Source organism: Tamandua tetradactyla, chromosome 8, assembly GCF_023851605.1.
Source record: "Tamandua tetradactyla isolate mTamTet1 chromosome 8, mTamTet1.pri, whole genome shotgun sequence".
NCBI lineage: Eukaryota > Metazoa > Chordata > Mammalia > Pilosa > Myrmecophagidae > Tamandua > Tamandua tetradactyla.
Genome location: NC_135334.1, coordinates 34,333,372 through 34,346,212, shown reverse-complemented (window position 1 = coordinate 34,346,212; position 12,841 = coordinate 34,333,372).

The following is a 12,841-nucleotide window of genomic DNA, read 5'->3' as shown; positions in this document are numbered from 1 at the left end:
GGAGAGCTGATATGGTAAGGCACATGGCTGGTGTCCACTGGACCTTGTTCCAAGTTCTGTTCCTTGTGCTTCTGGTGCTAGTAGTTTCCTCTCTAAGCATCTTTGGGCCTTCACTTAGCTGCTCCAGGGCAAAACTCTGGGTTTCATCTCTTAGCTTAGCATCTGCCAGGACTGAGGATTTCTTCTTTTCAGTTTCTGGCTATTTCTGTGAATCCTTGCTTAGCACCTGGTCTCTTTCTGTCTCGATCTCCATACCTCTGATTGACTCTGAGTTTTCTCCAAAATGTTTCCTCTTTTAAAGGACTCCAGTAAACTAACCAAGACCCACCTTGAAACGGTGGAGTAACATCTCCATCTAATCAAAAGTGTTCCCACCCTCCAACATTGAATCAGGTTAATTCAATGTTGAATTAGTTGGCTTTTTTCGGGTACACAACACTCTAAAACTGACACAATTGGTATTAATGAAATTAAATAAGCCTGTTTAAGTGATAGCTGGTGTGTTACCTAGGTATAGTTAAGAGTTTAATGCTTGTTTAATTGTTAATCAGTGTGTTAAGTGTATAATACCTGTTTAATTGTTAGTTGGTGTGTTCGGTCTAGTCATTAATTGGTGTGATATTTAAACATAATGTGTTAAATGTCTGTTTAAATTTGTTAGTTGTGGCTTATTGCATTTGTAATGGCCAAGTGTTCCTAATTGCTTACTGATTATAGGAATTCTTTAAAAAGGGAACCTTTAAGCTGTGTTGAAAATTGAAAAGATTTTAGTTATGAGCCTATAAAACTGGGTTTATTTCTGTAAAATAATCTGGCCTCAATATGAAAAATGGCCTGAGAATGGCTCTATACAAAGATACTGCCATTATAGTTAAAGTTAGAGATATTAAAGTTAAAGTCTTTCCATAAAAAAGACAAAAATAGGATAAGATAATATTTTCAACCTTTTATTTGTTACTCTCAGAAGTATTTCTGTGTTTCTGTATAGAAGTAACTTTCTACCTATATCTGTCTTCCTGATCAATGTATATTCTCATACCTCTAGATGGTAATAGGAAATTAACAGAGAAGTCTTAAAAAGCTCTATTTAAAACGCTTAGAAATAAATAGATGTCTTTATATAAATATATAAATTGAGACTTCTGAAGTAAAAAGAGAAACTCTCTGAGCAACAAGATTCAAAACCCTTTGTTTTGTAATAACTGTAAACAAACCAGGACATTAGAAAGAATTTCCTTAAAGCCACAAAAGTCTGCAGGAGAGCTGCTTCTGGGAAAGGCAAAGATCTTTTCCAATTGTCCCTTTCACAGCTTTTGGTGAGATAGATCTAATAATTGGAAGTAATTAAAAGAAGGGTGTAGGAATTCTGAAATTCAACCATCTAAAACTTTCAACAAGTCAGACTTCATTCTTTCTGTCCTACCTATCCCTGCCCCAGGGCCTAAGCACCAAATGCATCCATGAAAAAAGGTGGGGGAGGTATGGTTTAGAATTTTTTTTATTGAGCCTGGAGATAAGAAATGGTAAGCACAGAAAATGTTATAGAATAAGCCATGTTTATTAATATTATTTTTTCCAATATTACCTTTACAATTGTAACCATGCTGATTAGATCATTAAAATTTGGATAGCCTCAGGATAAGAGTGGCTGAATTACAGAATTTAAGTAAGCAAAATGAAAAGTCTTTGAAAGATTCAGAAAAGTTTTCCTGGATTTAGGCTTGTGACAAATTTTAAAATTGCAGTATATTTTCCAGAAATTGATAGTCAATGTACTTTTTTTTTGTATGCTGTATGACAGGGGTCACATTTCATTCTTTTTTCATGTGTGTACCCCGTTATTGCAGCACCATTTGTTGAATTTTTTTTGTTTGGTTGGTATTTTGTTTGTTTTGCTCATTTGTTTGTTTGTTTTTTAGGATGTGCATGGGCCAGGAATTGAACCCGGGTCTTCCATATGGCAGGCAAGAATTCTACCATTGAACTATCCTTGCACCCCATCAATGTACTTTTAAAATTAGTTGTAATTTTAAGATATTATGAAAACAAAGAGATTTTTTTAAACCTCCAATAAAAGAAATTTTGTAATACTTTTTTAATTGAACAAATGCTGTTTCATCAGCTTGGGTATACTCTCCCTAAATTTCTACAAGCTTACTGATAAAATAAGCTAGTATTATAAATACTTGCTCAAATTCCTTTTAAAAATAGCCTAACCTAGACAATTTAGGTTATATGAACTGAGCAATGTACCTGGTAATAATGACATTTATAAAATATAATAAAATAAGAATATGCTGATTCTCTTCTGCCATGCTGGAGTTCTGGGTTCAATTCCCAGTGCCTGCCCATGCAAAAAAAAAAAGAAAGAAAGAATATGCTGATGCTTCAAATATATCCTATTTAAGAAACCAGTTAAGTTTAGTAAGAAATATAAATAGATTTTTTTATAACCTTGATGTGATGGTCAGGTTCTTGTGTCAACTTGGCCAGATGGTGGTACCCAGTTGTCTGATTGGACAAGTGCTGGCCTATCTGTTGCTGTGAGGACATTCCAAAGACTTAAATCATGACTTTCTGCAATGAGTGATGCTTAATCTAATCACCAGAAGGCTTTTAAGGAGGATTCCAAAAGGACAATCATTCTTCCTGTTTCAGTCAGCCAGCCTCTCCCAAGAGTTTGTTGAGGACCTTCACTGGAGCTGCCAACTTAAGGCCTGTCCTACAGATCTTGAAGTCTTACATCCCCACTGTTGCATGAGACACTGTTATAAATTTTATATTTGCAGATATCTCCTGCTGATTCTGTTTCTCTAGAGAACCCTAGCTATTACACTTGATTACCTGGATTTTGAAAAAAAACTTGATTTTAGTTATCTTGCCATTTGTTACTTCAGTATGTGAAAGAATTTGAATTTGTAGTGACTTTATGTCAATAAGTATTTTTTGTTAGTAAATGCTGTCATGAATAAGGAAAACCTAATTCTTAACTTCAAAGAGTTTATATTTTACTTAGAATATACTTGTACCAGGACATAATATAATACAGTACTAATACAAAATAAAAGTGTTGGAAAATTTTAAATGCAGATAAATAAAAAATGACCCAAGAAGACCTCATAGAAGAGAGGGCATTTGTTAAGACCTTTAAATAAGATGGTAACTCTGAACTAGTTTTTAGAAAGTCATAACTTAATTTTGTAAGCTAACATATTCCTTGTGTTATTTAGCACTTGGGAATAATGTTGAGAAAATTTGAGTTTTTTTCCGGACATAAATCCTTTAAATATTAACAAGCTGATTGTATTTCAAACTTGTAGCTTCTCTGACCTTTGATGATAGTGCAGGTTGAGTGATTTTAAGCATATTGTAAAGTATTCAGTTGTATGTTATGAGCATAAAATACATAAGTGCCTGGCTATGTTCAAAACCCAAGTGTACATTTCTTCCTTCTTCCATTATTTTGCAGTATCTCTTTCTTTTCTCCTCTTCATGAATACTGTTATTAGAAGGAATTATGTATGTTCAAAAGCTTTGTGAATTTGTTATCAAATTTATTTCTGATTATGTGCAGTCTCGATAAATAAAAACTATAGGTGGGATAAATAGTATCTTTATTATTTCCCATACTAAGATGATCACATTCTCTGACTAAAACTGAATCTTGTTTGTATGTTGACTACAAGCCCTGAATGAATATAGGAAGATATAGGTTTATGAGAGTGAATTCTGTCATAGTCAATGGTCACCAAAAATTTAATGTCTGTTTATCATACATTAAAAACAAGAGCTTTTGTGTCAAGCCAGGTATTCATACAAAACTAAAAGTTTAGTTTTTTTCCCTGTTAAAGTAACATGAATTGTTAGTCTGCTCTTAATGTAAAGGTTTTTTTTTTTAAGTTTCTCTCTTAATCATCTAAGTACTGTGTCTAGAAAACAAAAATTTTACCTCAGACTACTATCCCTGTTAATGTTTATGTTGGCCTTATCATCTTTTATTTCAGAAGACAAATCTCACTGTTAAGGGAAAAAGTGTTACAAAGAATTTGTTCTTTCATCTTGTAAAAGTAATGTGCTAAAATAGCTTAACATATTGCATGGGAGGTATTTAGGTAGTGTTACAGTAGTTAAAAGGATTTTCTATCCTGTTAGCTCAATTTGTATGAGTAAAATGTTTTTCAAATATTTAGAAATTGTATAAAAATTCATAGAGGCTTAATAATGTTCTCACTGTCCATGTTATATCCTGATACTAATCTGCATGATGATAAACTGGTATAGTATTGTTGGTCAGGATTTTAGTTATTCTTAGAAAAAAACCTACAGATCATAGAAGTAGCCTAATTCACTTGTCAGTTGCACTGCTCTGCTCTAATGCATCTCTAAAAGTATGTGTGGTCAGCTATAGGTCAGAGCTTCATCTGCAACAAGGAGCGAATTTAAGAGAGTCAGGACAAATGTATAAATTATATTTTATCTGTTAATTAACATAACTCTAGTAAATGTGTAAAGGTAAAACAGAACAAAACCTCTGCTATGGTTTGTTAATATAAAACAACTGTCTAAGATTTTTATTTCTGAAAGTAGCACCATTTAAAAGTGGTGCTTATAAAAATTAGAGCTTATAAGAATCTTCAAAGGTTCCATGCACTAGTGTAACATTCCAGAAATCTACAACCTCCAGATGGGTCCCTGGGCAGATAAGTCCGGAAATGCAGAGGGGCCAGCCTCTAGAACATCAATCAGTTCCATCCCCCTGATCATATTATTGATAGCCCCTTCCAACATGAAAAAGTTAGAGTGGGCATAGCCCAAATACCCGTAGAGAGTGGGATGAAAAGATCAAAGGTGATCGTGGAGTTATACAGAGAAAGTAGGGTTTAACAAACGACTATGATTGCTGAATCATTATATTGATATTTCTTTTAGTCTCCAGTTTCTTAGAGCAACTAGAAATAAAAACTTAAAATTGTGGAATTGTAACCCATGCCAAACTCTGAAATCTGTTCTACAGCTAATTGTATGATGTGCTTTGAAATTTTTTGCTTTTTTGTACGCATGTTATTTTTCACACAGAAAAAGTTGATTGTGATGATAAAAAAAATATTTATTCCTTTTAGCCTACAATGTTCTGGAGCAGTTAGAAAGAAAAATCTGAGATGACAACATGGTAGCCTATGACAAACTTTGGGAACTGTCCTGTAACAACTTGTTGAAGGTGCTTTGAAAACACACTTCAGGTTGAAGGACTCCTTTTAGCATTTTCTGGAGGCAGGTTTACTAGCAGCAAACTCTCAAATTTTGTTTATCTGCAAATATGTTAAAAATTCTCCTTTGTTTTTTAATGATAGTCTCTTCGGATATAGTACTCTTGGTTGAGAGTTGTTTTCTTCCAAAATTTTGAGTATGCCACTCTATGACCTTCTGGCCACTATAGTTTTGAATGAGAAATCAGCTGTTAATCGTATTGAGGCTCCTTCAAGGTGCCACAGCAGAGGTCAAAAGCACCAACCACAATTCCTTGAGAAAAAGTCTGCTCTGCTCCTTCTGGCACCAGGAATCCACCTTGGAATGTGGCTGTTGTCTTCAAGATTGCTACCAAATTCTCAGATGCCTACAAGCTTGAGCATAGAAGCCCCCAGCCCATTGCCAGGTTGTGATTCTGCATCAGGTGTGGACCAGACACCCAGACCTTCATTGTGGCTCTGTAGAGGCAACACCTTGCTTCCCTGAAAGTGGCTTCCCAGGTCCTGGGGACCCTGCAACCAGCTTCGAGCAGGCCCATCAGCAAGACTAGCCCCAAACAGGTATGTGCACAAAGGAAAGGAGTGGCAACCTGAAGGTCAAGATTCTTTAATCAAAGCTTTAAAAAGGCCCTAATAATCTGGAAATCATTATATTTTTAATTATAGTGTCAAACTGTGTAACAGTTTCATTGAAGTTTCAAATTCAGTGCCTATCTTTATGAGGTTCCTGGTCCCAGTCCCACCTCCACAGACCGTGTTTTTAGCTACCTTTTGTTTTTTTCTTCCATTTGTCCCCAGTGGCAAGTGAACTAGTTTCACATTTTTCCCACTTTATGGTAAAAACTTCCCTTTCTCAGTCTTTCCTCTCCATTTCTTCTTCTGCTATTTATTTGATCCCTTCTGGGTAAATGATAAATTTGTGTCAAGTTTACTTTCCAAACTTTTGTCTTTTCTGCTGCTTCCCTGGATTGTTCATTACTTGAAACTTCAACAAATATATATTATGCAAAACCATTTGATGTTCACTGTGACATTTCAGGACTGAATGCATTATTCATGCTATGGCCATAAGAATTCAATGAAAAGTTGGCAGCTTTATGTCATATGATAAGTTTTCCCCAGGCAGTAATTAGAGGCAAGAAGCAATCAAAACAAACAAAAGAGAACACTGGGGGCTAGCCTATAACTTGCAACTCGAACATAAAACTCTGCTTGAAGGATTGTGATTTGATCATTTGCAATACATAATAAGCATTAATTCCACCCAAATGGTTTGTTTATTCTTGGGCTGAAGATCTGTTTACTTCACAGAATTTTTTTCTGTAACATATTTTTTAAGTAGAAGAGAATAACAAGATAAACAACTTAAGGTGCAGGAAAAACTTTGGAGTGACTATGAAAGAAGGATTCATGAGTTTTTAAAGATTATTATAAAAGAAACATTTTTAAATGTTTCCTTTAATCCTAAAAGAAAAAAAAAGTTGTCTTAACTTAAGAACACTTTAGAATTTTTACTACTTTGATGTCTTCATATAATCATTAATCTCTCAAAGTCCCAAAGATACTTGCCCAAAGAGGGCAAACCTGGATGTAAATCCATTTTTCAAATAGGCTTCTTGATCACTTCTAATTTGGGGAGTAGACTTCTTAGAAGATCTGAGTAGACAGTCTTTGCTTTAACTTCACGTTGTGGCTAAGACAGACCACATACTAGAACCACCGATTTTTCATTTTCTGTTGGTTATTTGTGCTTGAATTCTCTTTATGATAAGGAATTAAGGGGGAAGAGAGAAATGAAATAAAATAAAGTATCAGTGGCTGAAAGATTTCAAACAGAGTCGAGACGTTATCCTGGTGGTTATTCTTATGCATTATATAGATATCACCTTTTTAGTTTATGGTGTATTAGAGTGGCTAGAGGGAAGTGCCTGAAATTATCGAGCTGTGTTCCAGTAGCCATGTTTCTTGAAGATAAGTGTTTAATGTATAGCTTTTGCAATGTGGCTGTATATTTGTGAAAGCCTTGTGTCCGATGCTCCTTTTAGCTACAGTATAGACAGATGAGTAAAAAATATGGATAAGAAGTAAGCAGATAATAGGGGGAACAAAAGTTAAAATAAATTGAGTAGATTGAAATACTACTGGTCAATGAAAAGAAGCGGTAAGGGGTATGGCATTTACGAGTTTTCTTTTTTCTTTCTTTTACTAGAGAGATGCAAATGTTCAAAAAAATGATCATGGTGATGAATACACAACTATGTGATGATATTGTGAGCCATTGATTGTAACCATATCAAGAATGTTTGTATGTCAAGAATGTTTGCATGTTGTTTATAATAAAAATATTTTTAAAATTTTAAGTACTTGTCCATTTTTGAGAAATAGTTTTTACATTATATAATCCCAAAATACATATAACAGGCACAAAAAGCATGTCTTTAGGGCAAAGGGGTGTGTGTGTGTGCAATAGTCAGCTCTCCTGTCTGCATACTGCTACTCTTCTAGAAACCTCCCATAGGTCTGTGACATGTGGCATCTGACATGCAAACTTAATGAAGTCACCAGTATATTAAATGTGAGTGAAAATTAACTTCTTTTAGAACAAAATAGAATTTTCAGTATATTAGTCTAAAACCCCAAGATTGTACATATACTTCACACTAGGTGCCACTGCACTAAGTAGTGTTTCTCGAGGTTATCTGCATCATAATCACCAAAATACTATAAAAATGAGGTCCCATATCTCACTAGCCATAAAAAGTCAAATAAAGGCAAATATAAATTGTAAGACTTTCTCTTTGAACTCTAGTGGATTATAGTGCACATTCCAAAATCCTCTGGGGACAGAGCTGGTAATCTGCATTTTTAACAACTGTTACCAGACTAAGGCAGTGGATTATTTTGCCCAATGTGCTCAAATGACAAATTCCTGAGACACTGGGGTTTCAAAGTGTGAAAGAGGTTATTGCTATGTGCAAAGCAGGAGAACAGATGGCCTATTGCCCAAAAACCTGTCCCCCAACTGCAGTAATTCTGATAGTTTTATAGTATCAGAAGATGGGCAGGGTTTAGGATAATGACCACAATGGCCCCAGATGATATTAGAGGTGATTTAATTATTGAGCATGTACAGCTTGATTACATGCTTAGTCACAGAACATACATAAGAAAATGGAAGCCTAATAAGAGGATGGGCATGATTTTTAGTATTATAATGAAGTATAGATGACTTATAGGTTAAAGTCTTAGCCACTATGCCTGTCAGGCCGGCCCATTCTGGTTAGATCCAGCCTCAGTTATCAAGATAACTTTGGAATTAGGGTAGGTTAGTTCTGGGCTGATCTAAGCCCCTTCATTAGTAAACATTAGATGCTGTCTTGATGATCACAAGACTCCAAACAGATAAAATGAGTACAAGTGGGGGTCAGTCACAAGGTTTTTACAATCCCAATGGCACAAAATAAAGACTATACAATCATTACCAGAGATCAAGAGGGTTGGATTACAGTCTAAAGGTTTCAGGTGTTTCCCTATGTCTATTCCAATATACCAGAAAGCAAAAAGGAATATATATGTAATAATTCAGCAATCATAATCATTCCTTAAAACCTAATTTCTCAGTTACACAAGCACCCCTGTTGCTTTTGCAAATGTTAAATATTAATTAAATTTTTAAAATTAAAGAAAAACAACGTATATTATTGATCAACATAGAACTTTTTTTTAAAAAAATCTGTCTCAGAGTTCCAAGGCACAAGATTTCTAGTATATTTGGGTTTTTTGTTTTAGATGAAAAGTTAATTACATAATGTCCAAGGAACAAAGAAGCCAGATGATCCAGATCTCGGAATATCAAACCTAGTAAAGATCCTATAAAATTTTGTCCCCAAAACAAATTATATGTATTTTGCTTTTGGTATCTCCATATCCCATTTTAAAGATTTGGCAACTGAGACTTACAGTATATATGCTGCTTAGGTAGCAAGTTTTTAAAAAAAACTAATTGACATTCATGCCTGTTCTCACTTGAATAAAAGGATTCAATTTTGTAAATTAAAGCATATACCTCTTTATCTACAACCACCTTTCGTTATTTCATGCTCAAAAAACTCTAGGATTAAGTTTTATTCTTCAATTTTATAGATGAAAGATCTGCAGCTCTGAAAGGTTAAATAACTTTATAAAGATTACATATTTTATGATTGAGTCAAGAGTTCAATGCAAAGTCCCTCCTTTTTTGCAACTGCATGCATTGTTGCTAAAGCATACCACTATAGGGAAGATAATTTCTTTTTTCAGGGTTTATCCAAGTATAAGACGACAAAGGTAGACATGACAAACTCAAAAATTGCTTTTTGTTTTAGTGGGTGCATCTTTTCAGCAAAATACCAGCAAGAATAATTTATACAGTATAACCTTTAAACTTGCATTAAAGACAATGTGTGCAGAATCTTAACCAAATGTTAAAATGTTATATTATTAATTTAAAAAGACAAACAGCATTACTTGTCTTATTTTCATCTGTTGTCCCAACATCCAAAATAAAGAATAAGTTTGGATTTCATTTCTCACATATTTGAAATTGAGACCATGTAGATCAATAAAATGTTAACTGGAACTTAGTTTCTACTTTTCAACATCTCTTGGAAGCCTGTTGCCATTCTTAGGATCAAGCATTAATAGTTAATTAGCATTCATTATGGCATTCTTCTTCTTGAAATTTAACACACCAAATTGAAAATAAATAGCTTCAAAAAATCATTTGAAACAAGAAACTAGTGAAGGTGAATTATTAACATGGTGTCATAGGTAGAGCACGAGCTCATGTTACATATTTTCATGGCTTCTCATTATTTGGGGCTTAGGAGTGTGACATATTTCTTTTGTCATCTTCTTTATGAATATAAATGTTATGTGACAGAAGCTTCAAATTAATTGAGTGTAATCTAACTCAAGGCAATGGTGAGGGGGTGGGGGGTAACAGTTAGACAAGCCTTGCCACTTTAGAGTTTAGGAGACAAGAGGAGTCAGGGACAGATCATTAAAGGAATGGGATTCTAGGACCTAGAGAAATACAGTGAGCGCATAGCCATATTTCCTTCAATGTAGTCAACAACTATAGCCAGTAGATGGCAGAAACAGAAGCAGGAATTTCTAGAAAAAAATAGAATCCTGAAAATAGTTGGAAACCAGGATCCTGTCTCAAGCATTCCCTAGTCACTTAAGGCTTCTAGCTGGTATGGAGGCCTGTAGGAGGAGCTACATTAGAGAAGCAATGCCAGACTTTTCCTTCTCAGATAAGGAATGTTGAGCAAATGTTACCAAGCTAAGGTAATGAAGGGCCTCTAAGAAATCAGCCCAACTTGGACCAACAGAAGTCAATTAGAAGTCACAGAGACACTACAGCACTGCGATAAGCAGAAGATGAACAAGGATTTAGATCACAAATCACACAACGGAGCAAAACTCACATTTAGCTGAGAGCCAAAACAGTTGATGCAGCAGCCATTACCAAACACCTAGGCTGGGGTCCTAGTTCTAACAAGCGGTATGGGCAGTCTTCCATGGGAATACAGGGACCTGAGCTGGAGGTGTTATGGGGATGGAAAGCCAACCATGTACTCAGGGGTAGCTGTTTCTTGGGTCATACTGAATATGCCTGTGAAAGCAACTAAAATCTAAAGGTATAGGTCACAAATGTCTTCATCCTTTTCAATTAGCAATTATCTAAGTAGAGTGAAAGGAATGAAAAGGGGATGTCAGATAAAATAAGGCCAATGATTTAGTCTCCCAGTATCTTAACAAGGTGGTTCATGGAAAAAACAGACCTAGTCACAAGGAGTGTTTTGGTAGCTAGGGCCTTTCTCACTGTGCGTTTCATGGCCCAAGGGCCTAGATTGTGGTGAACAAATGTTTCAGGAATTTCTATATATCTGACTTCTTTGGGGAGTCTCTTGTCTCTTAAAAATTTTGCTCATTAACTAGGGAATACATTGTCCATACTAAAAGACCTTGGAAGTTATAGCATTCAAAGAGCCTTCAACTTAAGAGCCAACTAGCAGGTGTCCTAGGTTAGGGCCAGGCTATGCCAAGCCAAATAAGAAGTACTAGTTGATTAGCAAGTATCAGATGAAAGTGCCCCTTAGATGAGGTCCCATATTGACCTGGAGGTTGAGGCTTCAACTAATGATCTATCACTTACGACATAGCTGAGACTGACAAAGTTTCAGTTGCAATTAGAACAGATCTCCATCCCTCCATCTGCCAAGGCTGGTTCCATGCCAAGCATTTGCCAGAAAGCCAGCGTTCCAAGGCTTTAGTGGACAGCATGAGGAAGCCCAGTTAGGAGGCTGTAAGATCTGTAATATACTGCTGAGCCATCATTATCTTTGGTATACTCAGGATATATGGCTGGAAAAGTCTCAAACTTTTGTATTTAACATAGATCTGCTATAGGCAGTTGGGGCTTGAACTCCTTTCTACTGCACTGAACTAAAATTCCACTGGAAAGAGCACTAGCCAAGAGTTTAAAAGCTGGTTTATTGCTTCTCTCTAGCACCATCACTGTTCCCCCCAAAATTTATCAAGTCTTGTTCATTCAATTGTTCAGTGGGGGCTATTGTTCACAGTTATAGTACATGCATCTTGCAAGTTGCTTACCCTTTAAGGCAAGGCCGGGTTTCTCATGGTCAGAGAGTCAATGACTAGATTCTAGGGGCTAGAAAACTAGAAAAAGGTGAGTCCAACTAAATAGCTTGACAAGACTTCTATAACTCCACCACCCATTTCCAACTGTCAGTAAGAAAGGTCACACTGATGAGATGACCTATTTGCTGGGTCTTCAAGAGTTGGTCCTCTTCAGTGAGTAAGGAGACATAAGATCTCTGAGCAGCATTCTCCTCCTATAACTGCTGGTCAAGACAACACAAAGCCATATTTTTGCAGTGGTGAAGTTCAGTGCCTGTAAGGTGCATGCCAAGGCCATTAGCACTTTGATATTCTTCTGTGCAAGGAAGGGTATCAAGAGTGACTCTCCAGTCTGCCAAAGTTAAAGGTACCACATCACCTTATGCTGGTGGGACATGCAGACAGACAAGCACCATATTCTGGGAAGGGCAGGAAAAACACAGAGTCCACAGACTTCACAGGAATGTCTTTCAAACTGCTGGGTCTCACCCTTAGGGAAAACTGACACAGGTGACTCTTTCCTCTTGACAGGATGCCAGTTTGGTCTGAGAAAATCCGGCTGGGGTCTATAATACCTAAGTAGACCCTTCTAAGGGTGGGGGGGAAAGACACCATACAGGCAGGGCAAGAAACAAGAAAATAAGAACTGAAAAAATTTGCTCTGTTAAACAAAACCTAAGCTAGTGGTCCAGAATAAGCTGAACTGAATGTCAAAGAACAGATAGAAAACAAAGTCATCCAGCAAGAAAATCCTAGCTAAAAGAAGGGAAAACAATCTCCAGAATAAACTAATTAAGGTAATTAAATACCTAGACGCCAACAAAAAGTAACAAATCACACTAGGAAAATTGAAGATATGGCACTGAACTTCACCACTGCAAAAATATGGCTTTGTGTTGTCTTGCATG